Source organism: Rousettus aegyptiacus, unplaced genomic scaffold (genome assembly GCF_014176215.1).
Source record: "Rousettus aegyptiacus isolate mRouAeg1 unplaced genomic scaffold, mRouAeg1.p scaffold_m13_p_13, whole genome shotgun sequence".
Lineage (NCBI taxonomy): Eukaryota > Metazoa > Chordata > Mammalia > Chiroptera > Pteropodidae > Rousettus > Rousettus aegyptiacus.
The window spans coordinates 36,278,004-36,299,304 of record NW_023416288.1 but is presented as its reverse complement, the minus strand read 5'-3'; the positions used below and the strand labels follow the sequence as shown (position 1 = coordinate 36,299,304).

The 21,301-nt window shown below is 43.4% G+C and overlaps 1 protein-coding gene across 5 annotated transcripts in view; it reads right to left on the bottom strand.

Annotated features, from left to right (window-relative positions):
- CREB5 (cAMP responsive element binding protein 5) overlaps positions 1–21,301 on the bottom strand; it is a 379,991-nt gene that overhangs the window by 127,658 nt on the left and 231,032 nt on the right. The gene's annotated exons all lie outside the window — the stretch shown is intronic.

Sequence of the window (21,301 nt, the reverse complement as noted above, 5' to 3'; positions counted from 1 at the left end):
AGTCCGGACACCTGGCTGCTTTGTTAGTTTTCACTCGAGCTTCCCTGCCTTTTCTCTTCCCCTCACCCGTCATGCCTCCTTCGAAAAGAATTTAAAAAAAAAAAAGTTTAAAACAAAATAGGAAGTTCACTAGATTTTTTTTTTTTAAATACCACAAAAGCAGAAGAAAGGCATGGGGTCGTAATTTATTTGTTTAAAAACAAACAAACAAACAAACAAACATAGCTTGTTTGCCTCAATCTACTGCCTCTCATTGCTTTTGTGACCAGTGAATCAAGTAGGTGATACAAACGTGAGTCTCTTTCCATCCGACTTGTAAATGCTGCTTTCAGAGAAATCCCTTGGCTTATGAAAGGTATCTGCTTGCTAAGGGACAGGGCGGTTCATCTGAGTCCCTAGGAATGTCAATCACAGCTTCAAGGAATATGGACACTCAAGGTGAAGAGTTAAAAAGCAAGGTTTGCCCAACAGACTCCTTGACCCTGGCGGGGAGAGGCGGGGGTGGGGTAGGGGGGAGCTTTCTCCAGCACTTGGCCCTGGAGCGTGACATCTCCAATTGGCGCAGATGCTCCACTTGCTCCAGTGACACCTTTATCAAGGCAGGCAGCTCTGAATTAGAGGTGATCAGCCGTAATTACAGCTGGCGCCACTAAAGCCCGTGGCCTGACAGCGGCAAATGTGCTTGCTATAAAGTCGGGCCGCCGTGTCAGTGGGCTGTATAACTCACTTACGTCTGACTCGCCAAGCAGCTATCGATTTTTTTCTTCTGATGCAGGGAATAAATAAAACAAAACCTTCATGAGCTCCTGCGAGCCTTTCCACTTCGAGGCAGGTCGACGAGATTGTATATAAACTGCTTTCTCCTTTTCATAAGAGCCATGGACCGCGCTGGTTAATAAATATAAAGCTAAGGACCTTCGCTTTCCCTTCTCCGCTCTCCGTGGCTCGCTTTGCTTTTCATATCTAAGTGTTTTCTTTACGTTATGATTGTAGGCATATCAAAATGGACATGTGGTGGCGTCTGCCAAATTGACGTGGTCCTGTAACCTTGATGGGAAAGTTCTCTCTCTGGGATTTTCCTTAGACCACGTGCTAATAGCAGTTGGGCCAAACTGCTAGCAGTGGGCCCGTGTTTTTTTTTTTTTTTTTTTTCCTTTCATGAAGTAGGTAAAAGGGACCCTGTGCTGCAGGTAAAGTTTACGCAAAGCTGTATCTTTCCCGTGCCTTCCTTCGAAAGCAACAAAAGAAATGCCAGCTTTGACTGGTGCCAGGCACAAGCCTCTCATGAGAGACACCAACGTCTTTGCTCCTGCTAAGAGGAGGTAGGGGAAGAGAGGTTCCAAGGTGGTGAGTTGCCTGTGATCAGGGAGTGTTGTTGCCAACAGGTTTGGGGCTTCTCGAACCCAGCCAGACTCCAAGGACCCTGTACCTGGTGATGATGCCGTTCACCAAATAAATAAATAAATAAAAAGTGCCAGGATACGCTGACATTCGAATAAAACCTCTTGGGACTGCTGGCTTGAGTTGGAATCCATTTCAGAGCTCAAAGGGGTCTGGGTATTTACCTTCGCACTTGACGTCCGAATCTAAGTAACACCCCCACCATTCCAAATCCGGCCTTTTCAGCGGCTGCTGGGTTTCTCCCCACTGGAAAAGAAACCCTGCTTTCCCATCTTCCTTCCTGTGAGCAGCGAATGATGGAGAATATCCTGTTCCCAAAAGGAAGTTCCTTTCCCACTCCAGAGCTTCCTTTTTCACCCATTTGGCTCTCTCGTGGCCTCTCCCCAACCACCCCCTCCATGTCCTGACTGCTCTTCTGAGGAAGGGGGCCTTGCAGATAGGAGTTGTGAGATGCTGTAATTCCACTAGGAGCCTTTTTAGAAGTAGCCCCCAGCCAGCGGGCTAGGCCTCCGGATTAGCTGTCTCGCTCAGGAATGCTTACGACACCCTCCTTCAGGACGCGTCCTCCTTGGGGAGAGGGTGGTGGGTCCCGTGCAGCTGTTCCATGTAACTCACTCATATACTCCCAGCTCCTGATGAAATGTTCGGCTCCAAAGAAGTGGAGACCTCTGAGATTTGAGCTCAGAGTTCAGAACGCGTTTGGACCATCTCCAAAACGACCCACTAGAAAAGGCCCGCAGGACTAAACCTTGTGTGCCTGGGTGAATTTCTGAGCTCAAATGCATTATGGAAGCGCACAGCAAATATAAGAAATGATAACCATCCTTCCTAGAGAGAGCTGATTCTTTTTTTTTTTTTTTTTTTTCCTTTTGGGTTTGAATTTATTCTCCCGGAGGAAAAGCATATCGTCTTCTTTCAGATGTTGTTTTTAAAATTTAACCCGTGATTCCCGCAATCCCGGGGAAGTTTGAGGGGCCAGATAATTTCAGAGTTAAATAAGCTGTAATGACTATCACATGTACCCGGCCATAAACCTAGTATTAAAAATTATTCAGAAAAAAGTGGCATCTCTTCCTTTTTTAATTTACGATAACCAGCCAGGTGGCTTTCTGAGGCCTCCTCTGCAAATTGCTTCCAGCGAGCCTTCCGGTCACAGACCACCGCACACCCACGTGGTGCCATTCAGCCTCCCCTTCAACTTGGGTGTCCCGTATTTCCACAGTGGACGGAGGCCGAGGGGCCGTCCGGTGAACCTGTGCAGCACAAACCCCGAACGGTGTGGGATTAGCTGGTTTATTTTACATGGTCAAGCCTGCTAAAAAACCAGCTCCCAGCAAGCACCCCTAGGGAGTAGGCAAAGGAGGGGTCAGCTCTTGGTTACTTCTACTTCGTACTGCAATTCCTGCGTCAAGTACCCTCAGGGAACCTGCGGCCTTTCCCGTGTCGAACCTATTCATAACATTCTGAAGTGGCAATGTCGAATGTGACTCAGACAAAGGAATGAATTGCCAATGATGGAAGCATTAGAGAGCCTTAGGGGTAGGCACTGGGAGCTATGAGAGCCCCAGGATCAGCCCTAAAATATCCTCATCGATTCTGTCTGTTACAGATTTTTTTTTTCTAGCTTCTCCATCTTTAAAATGTGTATGTCGTTGTATCACTCAAACTTATCACAATGTCTGTAAGGCAGACTCTTGATGTTGGTTGAAGAAATGAATGAGTGGACGAATGAATACACTCCTCAGCCTAGGCATTAATGCCTTGCTGGACTACCAGCCGGGGTAGGAGTTTCCAGTTCTCTGGGCTCCCATGGCATCGAGACCGGATTCTCCCCCTGTAATAAGCCCTGTATGGAAGCACCTCTTTCCATGCCTGTCTTCCTCAGAAGTCATTAGCTTCTTCAGGGCAGAAACTCGGCTTATCCATCTCAGCATCCCTGCCTCCCAGCAAGTGCCTGATTCATGCAGTTGGTCCTCAAGAAATGCGGCTGATCCTGGAGTCGGGCAGCACAGGTTGCTCAGTCTTCCCTGAATTATTTTCCCTCCTGAAAGTCCCTTTTCCCTTTTGCATTCTTATTTGCACCTTTTTCTGTGGCTTACTTGAGATCTGGAGCACCTAGAAAAGCTAGAATAATAAGAAAATTCTAGGAACTCTACTGGTCGGCCTTGATCACCCCTGCACTATCCCATTTCTCCTCGAAGAGCCTCTTTCCCCTTTTCTCAGATCCAAATGGCAGCGATGCGAGGATGAGCACCCCGAAGTTATCAGAGCCGCTGGTCCTAGACTATTTCCTTCAGTTTCCTACTTAAAGCATCCAGAGGAATTGAAACTTGAAACTTGAGGTGAGCGGAACTGGTGTGCTCCTATTGGTTGAGGTGCTTGTCACATGGTTGCTGAGGCGCCGTAGGGAAAGGAAGACTGCCAGCAGGACTTACTCATCCCCACAGCAATGCTGGTGTCAGTTCTAAGCAGCGTCCCTTCCCCTCAGGGTCGAAATGACAGGAAGAGCACAGCAAAGAAATGGTGGAGGACGGGAGGTCCAAACATTTGTAGGTAGATGTAGATACAGGATCGGAGCCTAAGGGTGTTGCTGGACTGTATTGAATTCACATTCTGGTGTTCCACGTAGCCAGGACGTGGCACAGTAGCTGAACAGGAAGCGAGAGAAACGGGCCTCTCCTGCAGGCCCTGTGGATATCCGTGGTTAAGAGAGGGAATCTAACAAATTCCCCTTGTCCCTTTAGACGAAGTGTGGTTACTGCGTTGGACTAGGGTGAAACAAATGGGGTGCTAAAGGTGCAAAATTTAAGAAGGTGCTCATTCTCGGGGTGCATGCAAGTGCAGGGTGGCAATTATGCAAACCTGAGAGTGAGCGCCTCCTTAGATGTTGAGCTGTGGGTACCCCATTTGCCTCCTCCAGTCCAGGCCCTGGACTGGATGCTGAAGACTAACTACCACCTGTATACGCATGAGCTCTGGCAGGGCCAGTAAAAAGATTTCGGGAGATGCTCAGGCGGGGGTGGGGGGTGGGGGAGAGACCGAGTGATGCCTGCAATGGACTGGACTTTTCCTTGAAAGTGTCACTTTCATCAGTCTTTCCTTCTCCTCAATGTTATGTCCTTTAGCTTGCCATTCTGTCCCCCTCCCTCCCCACCCCATATTAATTGCTTGTGTGAAACATCAAGAGCTCTCTCTGTTAAAATTCTCTCTGTTAGAATTTGCAAAAATTGATATTTTTCCATATTCTGTAGCTATCACATGTGTTATTGACATATATGCATGTATGTTTCCATGTATATAAATATACATGCGAATGTGTGTATATATGTGCCAATAGATGTCACCATTAGCCAACATTTATTAAGCACGTCTTCGGTGCTGTGCATCGTGTTAAATGTCCCACATATATTAACTCTTTCAGCTTTTTCAGTAACGCTATGAAATAGGCACTTGCAGTACACCCAGGGGACTTGGGAGATTTAGATAACTGTCTAAGTGCCCCAGCACAGCTGAGACGTGAACTAAAAGTTGTCTCATGCCAAAGTCAAGGATGTGACCACGTCGCCTCACTATTTTGTATCAGTGCACTAATGCCTTCCACAGCCCAGCTGTTCTGGTTACCTGGGTTAATCTGGGTGTCCAGAAGCAAGCAGTGTTCTGGGCCCTGGCCGTCAGGGTGGGCCACGTGGGTCTTGGGAGCTTCATGATTCTAATCAGAGATTTTCCAAAGGAGGAAGGCTGGAGTAGAGGCAGAGAAGAACGGACCCTTTTTGTGGCATAATAAATATCAAAGGATAAGAAGTGTAAGTCGCCTCTCGCAGGTGATAAGCCGATGCCACTTGCCTTACACCACTCACCTGGCCTTCGTCACCTCCCCATCACAGCCTGAAATCCTCTCAGGGGCCAAGCTCATCCCTCTGGCTCTCCTCGTGCCCTTGGGCTGCTGGTTTCTGCAGTGGGGTTCCAAGGCTCCTTTCTGGAGGGTTCTCCCCATTTCACATGCAGAAAAACGTGTGCGTGCCGGAACCTGACCATCGTTTGCTGAGAATTCATATCCGGATTTGTATCTCTTTACATCTTATAAATTCAAACCACTGGAGTGTCTTTTTTCTTTTCTTTTCTGAATATTTGCCCCTAAATACTTTGCAGTTGCACAGAAAGGCTTTCTGAAAGAACTCACTTAGCGGCTTAGATAGTAGCCCTGAAAATCTACTCTACTGGCTGTTTTCATTGTTAAACATTTTTAAATTAAAAACAACAACAACAACAACAACAACAACAACAAAAAACTGCAAAAGTAAAATGAATTTGAAGAGGTTTTGAGGGCATTAGAAAGGAAAATGAAGGTTTACACTCAAGAATTATATTTGCGCTTTTTTTTCTTTTCTTTTCACAGATAGTCCAGCTGTCGGTTCTGTGTGTGTTTAAAACGGACCTCCCTTTGCTCTGAGCAGCGAAGGTCACCAGCCCTGACTTATCCAGAGGCATCTGCAGAGGGAATGAACCCTCCAACACTCTGGCCTGGAAAGGATGAGAGGAATTTTTTTTTTTTTTTTAACCCCAAACATGAAGCTCTCAGGCCTTCCAAATAAAATGATCTCTGTTTTTATTAATGGAGCCCCTGAGTTTTTTTTTTTTTTTTTTAAAGTGGGTTTTGATAAGAGAGAATAAATGAAAGAGAAAACTGCTGACATAACATTTTGGTTTCCAAACGCACTTCTCATTCTCCTGTCCCTCTCAGGCCTGCACATGCCTGTGGCATCTGTGCTTGCACCAGAGTCCCAGAGACAAAGGCGCAGTTCATCCTGCCTCGCGCTGAAAGTCAGCTCTGCGCATTAAGGAAACGATCACGGCGTCACTTTCATGCGGCCTACATTTCTGTCTTTCTAGAAGTACAGTACCGTAGCATTTATGGATAACGTAGTCTTACCCCGTCCATTCTACAAGAGGGAATATAGATACTATGATGTCCAAAGGGTCCGTAGGTTTGGAAGTGAAAAATCTTAGAATTCTCATTCTTCGTAGACTTTGGAATTCCTCCGACGCTAGGAGAAATGGGAGTCGAGCACCATCTGGGCCCATCCGAGTGTCTAAATCCCCTTTCGTTTAGCACCCACGCGAACTGGGAAGCGTGCTTTTAAACTGGAGGAGGAACACGCTTTGAGCAACAATCCCCCTTGAGAATAAGAAGCTGCGAACCCTCATGGACCCCCAGACTAAAATCCTAAAAAAAAAATCTCCCACAAAACATGTTCTTTTTGTAGTCAACTTCGAGCTCTGGTCTTTCACAGGTAAAGAAAAGCAGGCGCATACTGATGAATCTCAACGTCTTGAGCGCTGACCCCTGGCCTGGCGTGCTAACCAGCAGACCCATGGTGTTTTGTAGCTTGGTGTTTCTCAGATTTGGTGTATCCGAAAATCTCTGGAGAACAGATTAAAATGCAAATTTCCAGGTACTATCACACACATTGTAGCTGTCAAGATGGAGCCTAAGTATATGTATTTCTAAGCAAAACTACCTAGAGATTTTGATGCGAAAACCCACAGACCACGCTTCAAGAAAGACTGAATTCTAGCTGGTCATCCTGTGGTCACGGAAATGTGAGCAACAAATAAATGAAATAAGAAAAAGAGAAGAAAGATAAATATGTGCGCATTTCCCCTGCTGTTCAGGCTCTGTCGGAGCTGTGACTTTCTTTCACTTCTTATTTTTTAAGGTAAAATGTGTAGTCTTCTGCGCTAAAATTATCACCCCCTTAAAAATCAGCTAAAGCGGCTTTTCCAAAACAGGATTCTACAATGGATGGAAGTAACACATGCGTGATCAGAGGAACAGAACGCCATCTAAACAGTCTCTGGAACTGAGGACTCCAGGAGCCCAGATAAGATTAGGGTTTCCTGACCAGTGGCTGGTTTAGCGAGGCACTTCTTGCCTCTGTTTACTATCAATGCTCGCAGATGTTTACTTTGCAATATTCCCAGTCCCTTCATGTGACAAAGAAGAAATATTAGTGGTCACTAAAGAGTCTGTTGCACGGTCCCAGCCCACCACAGCTTTGGCATGACGTGGTTATCTTCTAGAGCTTCGGCTGGACGTCCATCAGTGGTCTTGGTTCTGCATACCACGGAACGCTACAGAATTCTACACGGGATCCCTTTCTCCAGAGTTCTTCACGCACCATTTTCTCCAAAGGATGTTATAAAACTTCTTCAGAAGTCTTAATTTGAACATCGTAAAGTGCCGTGAGCCCTCGAGAGGAGAGAAGCGGCAGTCCCCTCCACGGACCCGAAAACAGGAGTGACCGATGAAGGGAGACGAGGATCAGGACCTGTGAGTCACCGAGGGCTGCGCCTACTGCTGAGCGGGAATTAAGTGTCTGAATTACAATGACAGTCCTTGTATAATTTCTGTTTGACCAGCTCTCTGTCATATTAATGCTGTCTCGGTACCACCGGCACAGCTACTAAAACAGACACCACGTGCAAGCCCAGGGGGCGGACGAAAGGAAAAGCTTTGGTAGGGGCCGAATGTCTGGGAGACGATGCTGCAGCGGGAGGTAGCAACGTTCGTTCTGAGAGAGGAAGGGCGGGGAACGTGGAAATGAAGATGGATGTGACAGAAGCGAAGGTGCCTCCTAAGCATGGCTTTGGTCACTTGCTACCCTTCTACCCAGAGGCCATCACACTCCTTTCATTCTGACACAAGTCGAGGCTTTTTACATTCATTTATTCAGAGGAGCTTTGTGTCCGAAGAAGAGAAAAGCCTCCAAGACTCGGAGAAGGAAGAGATATTGATCAATATCCATTAATGTCTTTGAATGAATTTTGGGGTACTATAGGATCTCTTTAAAGTTCTGGATACTTTCAGAAATAAATAACCTATAATTGCCAGCACGTTGTCTTTTCCATTGGGTGAAAAAATGTCCTTCTCGTTGGCTGCTCGTCAGCAAGACCAGAGTCCTCCCTCTCTCAAATCTGAGATGCCATGGTGTGGTCTGTGTGTGTGTGTGCATGAGCATCTTATCCCAACTGAACAGTACCCACGATATACGGTTGCATAAGGCGGCATGATTTTGCAAGGTTAGATGTTTTCGAGTGTAGAATGCCCCATAACTCAGTCTGGGGCAGCTCATTTTAATTTGTCAAAGTTTCTGTTATTTTAACAAAAGCCGTTTGTTGTTACGTGATATCTCCTGGCCTAGCCAAAGCTCAGCAAAATTTTGTTTTTCTTACGTCTCCCTTTTCAATATATCTCTCTCTACATTTCCTGATGCCCTTTTGTTCTTAACTGGTTTTGAGTCACCTCACAAAAGATTTTAGCTGATAAAGGCACATTTGCTCCATTGTATAGGCTGAGAACTCAAGGAAATGCACAGTTATAAGATCTTTTGGTGGTCCTAGAGATACCAGGACAGAAGCTGGGAGGAAAGTGGTTTGGCAGAAGGATGCTGCTGAATCTTTGGTTATGGGTTTCAGAGAAAACAAAACGAACAAGGTCTCAGACTTCAAGAAGCCAGCATTCTAGCAGGTGGAAAGAGCTGATAAACAAGTAAACGAGCAAATAAATACTCATCGATAGTATAACTGCTTCAAAGAAAGTAAAACACAGCAATGAGATGGGATGTTGGGTGAGGTGAAGTCTTTTAGATAAGGCGTCCAGGGAAGTTCTCTCCGCAGAGAAGACATTTTACCTGAGAACTGAATAAGGCTGCAGAGGCGGAAGTGCGGATATGGAGACTGAGGTGTGCGGAGGGAACGACCTGGACAAACCCCCTGGGGCAGGAAAGGACTTAGTGTGTTCCCAGCCTGGAAAGAAAGCCATGGAAGAAAGGAGAGGAAAGAGACAACCTGGAGAAGGAGCGAGGGGCCTTGCCGGCCATAACAGAGAGTTTCTATTTTACATTAAAGCTGTGAGAAGCCATTGGAAAATCTAGAGAAGGGACTGACATAATCTGATTGTCATTATGAAGAAAGCGCATTAACTGCTGCATGGAAAAGGGATTGTCAGAGAGTAAGAATTCGAGTTTGAGATTTTGCAATGGTCTGGAAGAGGGATGACGGGGCTTGCACTAGGCAGGAAACGTGGGTGAGAGGGGAGCCGGGCCAGAAGAGGCTGAGGTCAAGCCAGCAATGCTGTCCGGGTTGGCTGCAGGAGCAGAGAAGAGGAGGAACTGAACAGGGCTACGCATTTTCGACCAGACCGAGTGGGTAAGTGCTGTAGCTATTAACTGTGACGAAGAAGACAGTGCAGATGACTTGGCGAGGGTCAATAATTTCGCTTTGGACAAGTTAACACTGAGATGCCTAGTGACATGCGGATGGGGAAATCAGGAAGGCAGGGGGCCGGGAACATCTGAGCTCAGTGGGGTGGTCAGAGTTGAAGGCATCCATAGGGAATCAGTTTTGACTGGCTGTCTTTAAAGCCACAGACTGGGGAAGTCTCAGGAGTGAGTCATGCAGGGCACTCCTACAGGAAGAAGAGGGCAGAGGAGGGTGAGCTAACTAAGGAGGCGGGGGAAAAAAATCCCCGGGAAGGAGGCAGGCAGGTGAGAGTCCCGGAGGTCAATGCCAGCACAGCAGTCACTTCAGATGACAGAGAAGCACGAATTTGTTAAAAAATCACTTATTCGGTCATTCCTGTGGCTGTGTTCTGCCCAGGAAGAGATGATAAGGCAATGCAGAGAGAACAGATACTCCTTTACCCCGCCAGGCTCCTGCAGACACGCCACCCTTCGTGATTGTAATATTCAGAAAAAAATTACTGTAATGCCAAAAAAAATTTGAGGATTTTATTCGCAAGCAACGAAAGATAAGGAGATTTTAAAAACTTCTACCTGGTGCCAAAGCTTGAGAAACCCTCTGCCTGGCCACCTTTCCCTTTTACAACCGCTGTTCACAGGGGAATTAAAACATGGTTCTAACTTCCCGAAAAATACTTAGTTTTTATTAGCAAGAGATAAACTTCCTGTCAAGAAGGATGTCTACTTTATTCATGACCATTTCAGACATTCCGCAGAAATAATAAAATTGAAATTATCCATGGGCATTAGATGGAGAGACCTTTACTTGTCTCAAAGCCTAGGGAGCAAAATTGAAACACGAAATCCTAAATCGTGTTTTTAAACAACGAGCCTTACTGACATATGTGATTTTAATGGCACTAAGACATTTCCTACTTTGTGACGGTCCCAGGGTGGTCTGGGGGTGTGGGCTGCTCGCTTTCCGGCAGGTGTTTTCCAAAGAAAACAGGTCTCCTGGGACAGCCTGTAAAACGGGAAGGTCCCTTTGGAATGTGTGATGCTATCTATTATATTAGTCCTGGGAGGCCCTGGATTAAAAAAAAAAAAAATGGAGGGACTTTAGAAATTCACCACCCCCAATTTCAGAAAACAATTAATACGTTTTCAAATTCGAAGGCTCAATTGTGGATGTTTTATGAAGATCCTTATATTGTTTTAAGTAAATCCAAATTTTCCTATGCAGTAGCGGTGTTGGGTCTAAATAAATTTGTCATTCCCCTGAAGGCTCATACTGACTGACTTAGAAGTGGCTATAGAGAAAAGGTGGGGGGATAGGCGTTGGGATACAGGGAGCCAAGATAATCCATGAAGACAAGCGCTACAGTGGCTATTTTAAATATGGGGTAACAAGCAGAAGATTATCTTAAAATTTCAAAGGACTTTGTTAATGTGACCCCATACAGTGGCAGACCATGAAGATTTAAAAGTCCAAATTTCCTGATTATGTAGGTAAGAAAGCTGACGGACCGAAAAGTTGTCTTGTGCTTAAAATCACCCAAGACCCCCTTGCGCCTGCTTCAGAGTTCTCCCTATTACACTCCAGAGAGGGAGAGTGTCATTCAGTGATTTTCCCAAATTCCTTCTTGGCTCTGGGCTCTTGGCAGTGGGAGCTATGCCCTAAACAAGATGGCAGCCAAGGGGCAAAGGAAACGGACCAGTGAACAACGGCTGGGCCCAGGGCACTTCCCCTTAACTGAGCCAGTCAGCCAGTCTCTATCGATCAGAATCTGTCAGGACATATTTCATAGTACATCATTAAATGCGCTGATATTTTGGTAACAAATAAATGCATTATGAGCAGTTCTCCATAACATCCTGGATCTGTTCTTAGAAGTGGCTAAAAAGCTGAGACGGTGGCCCCAATAATGCCAAGTTGTATGTGATACAGAGCAGTCTCCGACCTCATTTAATCCCCCCTGAGCTTTTTCCAAGGAGAAGCTGAGGTCAGAAAGGTGTAAGGACTTGGTCAAGGGCACAGGGTTATTAACTAGATGGATTCCAGGTCTTTTCGCAACTTAGTTTAGTGTTTTTTCCCTAATATAATTTTTCTGTTTGTCTAGTCTCCTGGACGTGTGGTGTTTTATTCTGGAAAGTGATTTCTGTACTTGGTTGGCTGGATGGTTGAAACTCATTTTTCCCCATTCATTATGTTTCCTTGTTTTATTGTAGTAAAATATATATAACATAAAGTTTACCATTTCAACCTCTTTTTAAGTGTACAGCCAGTGGTATGAGGTACATGGTTGAACTTCTGAGGTAGTAAAGAATAGAAAGTGTTATAATAATTATTATAAAAATAAAAGCTAATTCGTAATTTCTTCCTAAATGCTAAGCAATGTGCTAAGAGCTAATCTGAAATAGTTTGCTAAATTCTAAAAGCAAATCTGGCTGCAATTCTTATCCTTCTTTTACAGATGAGAAAACAAGTTCAGAGAGGTTAAGTAACTTGCCCAAGGTCACACAGCTGGCACTCAGCAGAGTCCTGTTGCAAACCCTGGCAGCTGGCTGTTGCATTCATATTCTAATCTACCACACCTTGTTGCCTTTTCTCTGGGGCTGCTGTCAAGCAAAACAAAGACAAACGAAAAGGCTCAATTCTTCTTTCTTGGCTTCCCTGTCTGCTTTGAAGCCTCGCATGTTGATTGGCAACTGAGCTACCCAGAATTCAAAAAATGAGGATCACTCTCTTCCAGTTGAAGCTAGCAACCTCTAAGACTAGCCCAGAGTATCCAAATTATGCTTATGTGAAAGCAAATTTTAAGAGAACCTCTGTTTTTGAGAGGAGATCATGGAGAGCAGGAAACATATTTCTAAATAGGAAGCGTCTGAATTCATTTCGCAATAAATGTCACTAACTAACTCAAGCAATCTAGTATATACTTTTGGATAATAGATTGTTGTAGGAAACGTAATTACAACTTCATCAACAAAGCAGGCTGCTATAGACTGGTGGAAATACACATACACTGTATAAAAATGTACACACTGTATACTAGTAGATTTCTGTTGTTTTGACGTATATTGATCTGTACTCTCAGGCTTTTCAGATGGGAGATATGCAAATTAAAAACAGATTTTGGACAATTACCTCACATAAGCTATACATATCCTCAAGCACTACTCTTTGTATGCAAGTATTCATGGATGAAACAATTTTATATTGCTTTGGAATAAACCGTCAGCTTCTCTTAATCTGCCTTAGCGACTATAGAAAGTACTTCTATTGACAGAAACAGTAGCCCCTAGAATCCCAAGCTCAGGTACATGGTTGATGGAGCGATACACTTAAATTCCCTAATAAAAGGCAGCAAACTCGAATAAGCATCTTCCAAATGATGTGCCAGTTGTCCTTGAGAATGTCTTACTTTCTATCATATACCATAGAGAATGTGCAGAATGATATGAGGGAAGGGGATGGCAGGAGACCTGGCACAGGAAGCAAGAAAGAAGCCTCAGGGAGCTGGACCCCATGCTGCGCCCGATGCCTGGGTCTCCAGTAGTCCCGAGCTTTCGGCTAAGAGGAACATCCTTATGCCAGCACAGGAAGCAGAGGACCCTAGGAGCAGGTGAAATTACAGAAACAACGATTCTTGACACAGGAAACAGACGACCAGAGCTTACAGCAAAACAACAAATGCTTTACTTCTGTTCTAGAAGCTTGGCTTGGAGCCACAGCCGAACCGTCCCCAAATGCCCCTGAGGTGAAGGTCCCACACCGGAGATGAAGCCCCTTAGTGGGGCTTTGTTGTCGTTTCTTTTCATTTTGAACTAACTGCTGGTTTTCAGAGGAGTCGCACAGAGAGAACAGATAGAACAGAGCCTTCCCATACACCCCTCCCTGAGCTTCCCCTGAGGTTCACACCTTATTTCACCCTGGCAAATTTCTCAAAACTAAGAGGCTGACCTTGGTGTAATACTATTAATGACAGCCCTCATCAGGTTTTTCAGTAATTTCCTCTTTTTTCCAGGATACCTCCATATTGGGGCTTTCATAGTTTTATTCCCTTGCTCAAAAACAAGCTCTCGATATCTAACTACAGCAAATGTTCTTCAGTTATTTGGCTGCATCCTGTGTTTTTAGAATTACCTGCCTCTATTCACCAACATGTATCCTGTGAGGTTTGGCTAGAGCCAACTTGGACATGTTTGCTTTCTCTCAATATATCCTAATCTTTCTTACATTTACAACTTCGTTCATGCTATTCCTTCTCCTTGTAATCTCTTCCAGGCTATTCTTTCTTTAAGGCTCAAGTCAAGTGCTTTCTACTTAAGAAAGCATTCCTAGACTCTCAAGTCAGATGTGTCCTTTCTTGCCTAAGAATGTCTGTATTGGTGCATTTCTCATGCTTTGCACGGGGAAGGGTACCATCAAACAAACATCAGAGCAAGGCGGGTGGAAGGGTGAGGTCTGGGCCGCTGAGGGTCAGTGAGCAAGAAAGCCCCAACCCGAAAGGGGAGGGAACAGGAGTCTCAGGATGCAGGCATTACAGCGGATCTGAGAAGAAAGTTCATACTCCCACCCACTGGTAAAACCCAATGCCTTATAATGCTGAGACATAACAATATAATTCAATTCCAATATAGATTGAAATCCTATCATTAAAATAATATAAAAAGAGCAGGTTATTTCCTACCTGTAACATTCCATTACTTTAACCGGAATAAGCCTGTTTTCACCCAAACCCTGCTTAGATGAAAAGCTAACTCTTTGCAAAATTTTTTGTTTTGATTTTTTGTATTTTGTCCTTCTTTCTGTACTATCGTGAGGATTGTAATAATTTTTTCTTTAGTAGGCACACTTTAGGGAAAACCATAGATATGCCACTGACTATAGCAACTGTTTTATACTTTTATAATTACACATTTATATTTCCATAATTACAATAGAATTTTGTATACTTACGGATATATAATAGATATGATTATTAAACAATAAAGTTTGACCTCAAGAGATGTTTTCAAAAACCAGATAATGGAAAGGAACGTATAACGTGACCCCTCTTATTGGAATGCAAAACATTGATTTTTTTCTACAAATGAAAAGATGCGATATACTTTTTATTAGTTTTCTTATATATATTTTAGCAAAGAAATTTAATAAAAACTGAATAGTATAAAGTGAGATCATCCATTAGACCTAGGAGGGGAAATTTCGTGAATTTTCTTTACAGATCCTCACAATGAATTCTGAAATAAGTAGAGTTTAATAGAGATTAAAATGTGAAAAACATAATAAAATTTTAAAAATGTGGTATAAGCTGACTAAGAGAGTATTTTATGAAAAAGTCTGATTTTTGTATATGACTATGTAATACTCAAAGCTTGGGAAATTATGCAAGAAGGCGTATGATTAACAGTGACTTTAGAAGGCAGACGTGCAGTTTCTAAACCTTTAATTATCTTATACACAGTAACTGTTTTTCTCTTTAAAGGCAAAGCAAAAGTTTAGAAAAACCTACTAATAAGAACTGAACATTTACCACTTGTAGTTTTGTTTTGTTTTTTAAAATAAATCTAACACATCCCTCAGATAAAAATATAAATGTGGACTAACTTCGAGTTCATTGAAGAAATATTTGTTTTTGTTTCCTGGCTTTGTCATTTTAGAGAGGCAGGCTGGATGTGACTTCAAAAATAATTGTATGGAAAAAATGTTTATTTTATTTCCAAACTTAAATATTTTGCAAGTTTACAAATAAACAGAACAAATTTTTCTCTTATGTAACACTGAGAAGGATTTTTTTAACTGTTTCATCTTTTTTCTTCTCTTTATTTTTTTAATATCATCCAACGGGATTTACTTAGAAAATGATTCCAATCCCAAAGAAAATATTTAGGCAGATTTATTCATATCCTTGGTTTAATACGAATAGAAGCAGCCTACACACATTTCATGGAAGAAAGGAAGTATGTCCACAGCTCCTCTTGCATATGAAAAAGTGATTTTTACTCCAAAAACCTCAAATAATTCTATATCTTTAATAATTTAAACACTCTCGAAACTGAAGCTTCTAGAGAGGGACATAGTAGCATTATCATTGCTAAAAACGAAACTTGGTGGCAGCTACAAACAACTAGAACGGCGGGGTGAGTGTTCAGAAGAACACACACTAGGGACTGGTATCCTTGATGCCTGAGACTGGCATCGCAGTGCTTACTCTGGGATCGAACGAGTCCACTTAGTGACGGCACTTAGTGACAGCGTGCATCCGAGAACTTTCCGATGGTGCCGTGTAAATCTTCTGGCTTTGTTTAGAGTGGGTCATTCTGGGGCAAGTCAGAACTTTCTATAGGACCCCAAGAGCACCAATTCTTACTTCACTCTCCACGTCAAAAGCTGATTCCCAAATCTTGTCGCCGATGACCCGATCCAAGCAAAATTTGTGACAGCCAAGCCCCAGTGCAGTCACGTAATGCGGGGCATCGCGGTTTCTTGAAATGGGGTTTAGCCTGCTATCGATCGATCACTTCTCTCCGGTCTCTGCTTCTCCTTTCCTTTCTCTCTTCCCTTTCACTGGTCTGCCCTCACTCTGACTTTCATTTAAAAAATTTTTAAATCTTTTTTTTTTTTTTTAAAGCAAATAGGTTTTGGACTGATTCTCAAAAAAAGCTGCACCTGCATATATAAAGGACCCGTTAACACCAGGAAAAGAAAGTGATTTGGGACTGACTCAAGGCAGGGAACTACCCAGTGAATCATCGCCGACACCTCCAGAGGTCTCCCACTTAGCCCAGCCCTGCGCAGCTTATGAGAACTTAGCTGAAGGTGGTATGGCCACCAGCCATATTACTCATTGGGGATATTGAGTCATATACATTTATAAGGGGTGGGCACAGAACATGAAATATCCCGAAGGTGTTTTGTAGCTTAAATGATGCCGCTGAGCCAGAGTGATGGAGCTCAATTTCTAATTCTGAGTGTAACACGAAAGTTTCATCTTCGCGACATGCGTTTCTTGTTTATTACCTAAAGTTTTGGCAATGCCCCCATGTAACAACATTCACACATTTCCCAATAAGCTTACTGGTTTTTTTTCCTTTTTTTGAGAGAGACGGAAATGAAAAAAAAAAGTAAAAAGTAGGTTTCCTTAGACAGTTTAGACCATCTGATTCATCATGGGTAGAATGGCATTTATATGGAATTTTGTATATGTTTAAAGTGTAAGAAACGCTCTTTGTGCATCTTTGTATTTTAGATTTGCCTTGATTTTATTTGGATATGTTAACCTCAGAAGTTAGATCACGCCCACCGTAACATCCGAGAGAGTCTACCAGATACTTCAGTCTTGCTTTTCATTTAGGCTGAACACAATCTTTGAATAACAGCTTTGCAGTGAAAGGAATAAATCTATCTGTTATCTCAACCACTATTTGTTGAAACATTGGTTCACGCCATTTCCCCCACCACCACATCCTCCCCAAATTTCTCTTTCTTACCAAAAAAAAAAAAAAGATAGAGCTTGCTTGTCTGTTTTTTCCTCCTACCTTCTTTGTAAAGTTTCTAAATACATGCTTTTAAGTTTCATTTAAACTGGGGCATTTGGTAAGTTGATAGTTATAGCATGCTCACAGCTGTGGGAAAACTGACATAAAAAATAACCAGCTCAGAAAAATGGCCCATGCACAACATCTTTGAGTTTTTATGTTTTATTAGCAATTTGGACTCGTTACTGTTTGGGGGAGGAAGGAAGGGAGGTAGATGTTTCTGCAAGTTGTTTCTTTAATGTATTAAGCAGAGTTTTCCAATCAGGTTTAACACAGCTCTGCCCGGTCCTTTCGGTGGGGCTCCAGCAGAACCTGAAAATGTTGACCATTGGCCCCTACTCTCCTCCATCGCCCTGTCCCCCTCCCAACATCTCCTCATGTCTCCCCCATTTTCCTTCACTAAAATTCATTATCCAGCAGAAGTCAAACTGAGTATTTCATGAAGCTTCCACAGAAAAATGAGATAACCTTATCTCGACCCAGTATGCTCTCTGATCTTCCCTAGTTTTTGTCTTCCTCTTAGTGTTTTGGGCAAAGGCAAGATTACCACTTGCAGCCACTACAGTGTCAGTATAGTTTTGAAATACGACAGCCAGAAAGAGCTGGGTAATATTTAATAGCCTGAGATCACAGATTTCCCTGACATACTACTTAGCGAGGTCTGTCTTTCTTTCATAACTCTCATTGTTTGTACATGTCTGTGACTTCTGGAGAGAATAGACGATCTCTAAAACTCTCTCTCCCTTTCCCTTTTGCTCTTCCAAGGTTTTAATCGCCTCCTCCCGCCCACCTGAAAGGGCTGTCCATTTGTTATGGAAAAGAACTAATGTAGACTTATAAAAGAGTTCTGTTCCTAATCTGCTAAGCCTCTTGGTGAGTCTTTGGAATACAAACACGAACTGCATGCTGATATAGCCTTCTGTGGCAAGCCTCAGGAAAATCAGCAATTATCACATTTGAGAAAATGTTGAATACACAGGCACCATATTTTCCAACTCAATTGCTACTCTTTCCCTACGGACGCAGGAATGAGGACAATGGAAAAATGGCAGGCACAAGACACGTCTGAAGAATAAAATAGAAAAATTCATTTACTTATACTCTCGTCCTTAGAAGAATGAAGGAAAGAAGGAGGGAAGAAAGAAACAAAGGAAGGAAAGAAGAACGAGAGAGGGAGGGAAGGAGGAAGGGAATAAGAGAGGAAGGCAGAAAAGAAAAAAAAAAAAAAAGAAAACAACTAGTCGTCGTTTTCATCTTTCCACAGACAAAACTATTTTTCAAAGTCTTATAAGGAATTTAGACTGGAAAAGATGTGGAATCTGAAATATCGAATCATACTTGAAGGGCTGAATTAGCTCAGTGCTCCTAGATTGGATACACAGCTGGAAGACAAGAATGTTAATGCCACCCCTAGCAACGCGATGACTGGTTCAGCGTGTTTTTCATGACTAGGTTGATAGTGCTCAGGAGAGAGGAAAAAAAAAGATATTAGAAGCCAAGTAAGCAGTAAAGTCCCGTACGATGGGTTTCTACGGCCCTGCAGCTCTTAACGGAGGTCCTGGCACCCGCAGCATCAGCGCCGCCTGCGAACTTGTCGGAAATGCAATTCTTGGGCCCCACTCCACACCTGCAAATCCGAATCTCACAGGGTGCGGCCCAAGAATCTGTGTAATTGCCTTCTAGGTCATCCTTCTGCAGGCTAAGTTGGAGAAACACTGTGAACATTTTTTTCCCCCAAAGGATTAGAGTCTGCACTTGGAGAGGAATAGTAATTACCAACCCCTAGTGCAAGGACATGATAGTAGTAATAAAGCACAAGAGAGGATGTAGACAAGATGAGGAAGACATTTATTATGAGCAAATGAGAGATGAAGGTAGAAAAAAAGAACACACACACATACACATTCATACAGAGAAGATTAGAATCGTTAGTTTGTAGAAGAAAAACAAATACCAGAAACATATGGGGAGAGAAATTAAATCACCATATGCAAACAGGCTTTCTGTCTCTGATGCTTCTGTACAGAAACTAGAGATGGTTCCCAACAGAAATTATAAAAATGGAATCTTAAACCAGAGATTTATGGTCCTGTCTCGACTCAGAGACTCAGTTAGGCTTCACACAAAGGGGGAGAGATTTCTTCAGATAATACCACATCTACTATACTGACACATATAAGAAGTGAATTTTAGTAATAGTAAAAATTGTGGTGTTTTAACTATACCAATGCCCTTGCCTACATCTTTCTCTGCAGCAGTCATTAGTATTAAAACAGTAAACTCGACAGTTAGGCAAAATGAGCAGACAACAGCTCACTCACAAGGCAAAGGCTCTCATTCCCTTATTACCCTTCTTGAGGGAAAAAGAAACAAAACTCATCCAGAGCAGAAATCTCCAGAAAAGCTTCCTCACACATCTCACAGCATATGTGCTGGTCAGCTCAGCAGGGCTAGGTGTGTGTGTGTGTGTGTGTGTGTGTGTGTGTGTGTGTGTGTGTGTGTGTAGTATATCTGGGGATGTGGAGGGGTCATCATTTGAAGGTGAGTGTTTAAATCAAACTTCAGAGAGAGATGACAAGTCAGCTTTACGGTTTGGCCCCCAAAGACTTACTGTGGGGAGCAAAAATCAACAACCCTGAGCTGTGCAGGGTTCAGCAGGCCAAGTCTGACCACCGCCATTTCCTGCCGCGGCAAGCACAGAGGCGCACTAACCCACGTCGGGTTCTGAACGCCTCTCTGTGGAGTGAAATGCTGAGCTACGGTGCTGTGGCGAAGCCACCTGGGGAAGCCACTCACCATTAGAGCTTTTCAGGTACTCAGGAGATCTCTGCCTCATAAAAAACCCAAGCCCCTTGGATATCTTATCTAAACCACCTTGTTTTTTTTTTTTTTTTCCCCCTCACTTTTTCAGTCAAGGTTGGTGGCTGACCTGGAGCCAGAAGACACCCTTTCGACTCACTGGGCCATCAGAGGAATGAGCCCACTTTCCTTCTGCTTGTTCCCTTCTGTCTCCCGGTGCAGCGATTACGTTCTTGAGATGGTTAGGGGGTCTGAACAGCTGGAAGCGCCGCATACCTTCCTGCTATTCACTCAGGGGCAGCCACGTTTCCCTGGGGGCCGGCATGCACAGACCTAATATGGAAAGCGCTCATAGGAAACAGATCCAAACAAAGAACTGTGTTTCCCTGTTACATGATGCTTCTGCCCAAGTTCAGCATGTCGGCTTCCTTCACACCTGGCGTGTTGGCCTATTGTTACAGGAAAAGCAGTGGTCATTTATAACGTTTACACTTTGTCTGCAACTTTCATATTAAATCCTCATAATGTCTCCCATAAGCACAATACATTAGGTTTCAAATTTTGCATAAATGCAAGGGGAGGTAGTAAGCCAAGCATGATCCCCACTACAAGGGCAGATGAGTGACTGTGACTTAAAGCTCGAAAGAGTCGGAATGAACTTGAAAAATCAATCAACTCTTGCTTACTTGAGAGAAAAATAAAATTCAGAAAACACCAGAACTTTAATAAATTCTGTGCCTGTTTCAATAGACAGCAAGTTTTATTCATGAAGTTTAGTCCCTCCAAACCTAGAAGGTAATTCATGCTGGCAGATATGCAAACAGCCAAGAGAAAAGAGATTCTGAATTGAGAAAATTTTGCTTTCATGGAGAAAGGAAGAAATAGTTTCCAATGATATGGAGACTGGGTCCTGCGGGAGCTAGTGAATGGGGAGGGTGGGTAGAGAGAAAAAAGAGAATATTTATGGAAAAATCTTTATCATTATTCAGTATATCAATTCAAGAAACATTGAGCATCCAGCAAAAGTGATACACATACGTCATACACAGTTATGATATAATAAGTGCTATGGGAACATGGTATGATATGGCAGGAGAAAGGCCACTGGGAATGAGGGTTGGGAAGGAAGGAAGTAATGAAGAAGGGTTTACTGATGAGGCGAGATCTGAACTGGGGTCTGGGAGCCAGGGGGGAAAATGCCCGAAGCGGGAGACAATGAGATCCTTGAAAAAAGGGCCATATTTTCATCCTCCACACCCCAGCCCTCTGGTTCAGCCTATAGCAAAAGCTCAACTGGTACTCGGTGAATGAGTGTT